Below are 3,559 nucleotides of genomic sequence, written 5' to 3'. Positions count from 1 at the left end.
CCTTTTGACACTTTCATTGTACKTTTTTTTTAGGGTTGTAAATCTCCTGCAATGTCTTTTCAACACAGGTGAGAAGAGGCAATATCTAAAWGGCTGAAGAAGAAAATGTTCTACCACCTGAGAGCAGCACTTTATCTCCCCAGTAACTTTYGGGTATCTTGGGCTGGTTTGTCTTTCTTCTCTTCCACTGTGATATTTTTCAGTCAATGCTTGTCTGATTCTTTTTTTATTATTATTCTTTCCCTGAATTGCAGGTAGCTTTGAAAAAACACGCATGAACCAGCCCTGCCAGGTGAAAAATAAAGGCTCCTGATTGCTATCATTATTATTATACCACTAGACATTTTATTAACGCTAAAGTATGACATTTCTCTCCAAATAAAGGCCTTCTTTTGCCCTTCTGCATGGCTACTTTATTGAATCCAAACTCCATTTCCGAGGATCTTCACCCGTTTAAATGCTGCTGTGTTTCTAAAAGCAATTTAACCTTTCATCTTTTATGGATGGATCCTTTTTTTAACAAAAATCCTATAGGGCCATTTTTCTCCTCATCTCCTTGTGATCTCAGTGATATTACGTGATGTAGCTTTTGAAGAAGAAATGCCGAAACAGCAGCTTTACCACCTGCAGCTAATGCTGCAGGAAGAAGGAMAGGCAACCTGGAAAAATCCCTTTTCAACATTTCTCTCACAAGCTCCTGGTAAGAATCCCCCAAACTGACAATGTCTCTTGCATAGAAATTAAGTGCTCGGAAAGGGGAGGATGGCCTGGAGATTTTGYGAGTGTAAAACCCATTGGTTTGTTTTTCAGCCTTGCATCCTTTCATTACATTGATGAGTCAAGTGCTGCACAGCTGTAATTATTTATTTTTGGCAATGTCTGTGCATTGTCCAGAATAGCATGGTCTCCTGGGATGAAGAAAGTCATCCCGAGCACAATCCGTGCCAGCGAGGTGCAGCGTTTGGGGAGAGAGCTGTTTCCAAGGCATTGTTAGGTGATTTTACTGCTTACTTACAGCACAGCTCACATGGGACTCGGTTCAATAAAAAACAGACAAACTACAGACACTAGTACATATTTTCCCCTACTAAATCCTCTAATCCTAGTTCTTTCCAGAGGGAAAGGGAAATTCAGTCTCTCTCCATGCCAATGCATGTTTTCGTTCTCCCTCCTTGGTCCACGTGGCTCTCGGCGGGAATCCTGCACCCTCGGAGCCCGCCGGGCCGTGGGGCCGTCGTGCCCCAGCCGCAGCRGGTCCGCCTCTCCTCCCTGCCCTGCCGCCCCGTGACGGAGGCGAACTGRCAGCTTGCTGGGACCCACGCGGCGGCTGGAAAGACCCACCGGTGTTGAAGAGTCCTCCACGGAGTCACTCGCGCGGGCTCTGCTGCGCGTCCCGCTAGGAGGCAGCTGGGGTTAGCCGGCGCCGGCAGCCGGGGAGCCCGGGGAGCCCRGGCGCCCTGGGCARCCCCTGCGGCTCCGCAGCCGCCCGGGTGCGCTCTCCCCGTAGGGCCACATTCAACTTCTTTCAGCGTCTGCGGCCGGGGAGACCAGCGCAGCAGCCGATTGCCTTGCCCGCATGGGTAGGGACCGTGCGTCCGCAGAGGCCCCCGATCTCTTCTGACCCTGCGCTTGCGCAGCATCAGTCCTACGTGTCCTCATCTAATGGCTCTTGCCAGCTGCCCCGCTTCCCCAGAGCTGCTCGGAGAAGCAGGTCCCACAGGAGGCTCAAGCCCTGGAACAAGACGCTGAATTGGCCGAGCAACGTAAACAGCTACCGCTGCAGCCATAACAAGGTCCTCTGGCGCCTGCAGACTTAGCCACCGGCTCACGAATGGCATCCGGGGCGAGGAGGACGCTCAGAGATCTCTGCAAGCAAGCACCAACGAGAAAAAATAAATACCCTGGTTTTCCTGACTTGCTGAGATGTTTTTAGGAGATTTCAGGGAATCTTGAACCACGAATAAACAGAGAACTTAGATCTTTCTTTCTAACGTCCATGGATCTCTAATTTGAGGACTGTACAATCTGCAGCCCCTCTGGTTGGGGACTGCTGAGTGCTTGTAACGGAAGTTTCCTCCTTATTACAGGCTTCTGTCCCTGGAAGGAACTGTGTTCATTGACCCTGAATACAGGTTATTTTGCAGTTCTCCTGCTTCTCTCCCTCTCTGTTGCCCTCTCCTGCTGCGGAGCAGGGGTCATTTCATAGTTTTGGAGCTTTTGCTTGGCTAAAACTTCTAGTCATGCCTGTGAACATCYTCTTGCTTTGGAAGACGTTGCTGTGAGTTTCACACACAAATGAAAGGCTGCAAAGCCTCACACGCATGCCGTCTCTTAGCTGTATTTAAAATCTACATTTAGCTGTAATTTACTTTATAAAACACATTAATAAAAACAATTAAAGCCATATAGCCAGAGCATCCACCAACCAAAGAGACATCATTAACATTCCCTGCACCTGAATAACAAGCAAGGAAAAACAACATGGGGATTTAGAGTTCAACTTGCAAAAGATAACACCATGCATTAGAAGCGAATGAGCCTCCCATTGGGAACAGCACTAGAGAATGGAAAGAAAATAAAGTAGGGCACTGTGCCAAATTCAGGAGGTTTAAAAAAAATAAGCAGCACAGCCATCACAAAAGAATCCCCGTTTCAGCCCAGCATGGGGGGAAGTATGAACTGAAACCCAACAAGGATTTCCATGTTACTGTCTTAATTTGTAAGGGCTTTGAAAAATAACACAATGCTGAGCTGGTCTTTCTTTTTTGGGAAGAGGGGAGAGGGTCAAAGGGAACTGTATTGGTTATCAAATAATGACTGAAAAAGCTATTCTCTCCGGCTCCCCGAAACTCCCAAGAGGCTTGAAGGGACACAGAACACATCCAAAGAMGCCCTCGCGCAGGCAGGCACAGCGAGGCCCGCACCTTTCGCCGGCGTGCTGCTCTGGTGTGGCTGCTCCCGGCCTCCTTGCTGGGCCCCGACGCACGGCAGCTCTCCCCCGGAGGGRCGGCAGCTGCACCTTGAAATGGAGACTGATGCTTTTCCTTGCACACCGAGACGAGCGTTGGGGACTGTTCGGCATACGGCAGTAACGGCAGGATTAGGTCTCGTGCAGTCGGTGACAGGTCTGGGTATACAACACCGCGGAGGGCTCCTACCTTTTAATCGCTTGTCCAAGCTGGGGGGACTTTATGCCACTTACACCCACAGGTGCTGGGCACAGAGCCTGTTCGGCCATGTTGTTGGGGGGTGCTGCGTTCAGATCGAACTTTTTCTTTCCCTCCTGTTTTCAAACATGTTCCAGATTTTTGCTTTTTCTTTTTCTTATCCTGACAATTTTAATTGTATAAACCCAGGTTTCCACCTTTTGTTGCTCAATGGATGTAGGAGAAGGCGAAATGCAGGTAGAGCATCACAAAAGCAAAAGGCAGGTGAGCTGTGAAAGAAAGGGGATCTAGGAAAGGGACAAAAAAGGAGCATAGAAATAGAGGGCTGATCTGTGTTGTACTCACAGCATGTAGCAAGCCAAGCAGCAGCTACTGTACCTTAACTAGGCAGC

Source organism: Rhea americana, unplaced genomic scaffold (assembly GCF_003343005.1).
Source record: "Rhea americana isolate MKP2758 unplaced genomic scaffold, rheAme1 scaffold_164, whole genome shotgun sequence".
Taxonomy (NCBI): Eukaryota; Metazoa; Chordata; class Aves; order Rheiformes; family Rheidae; genus Rhea; species Rhea americana.
The sequence above is the reverse complement of the archived record's forward strand: the minus strand, read 5'-3'. Positions refer to the sequence as shown.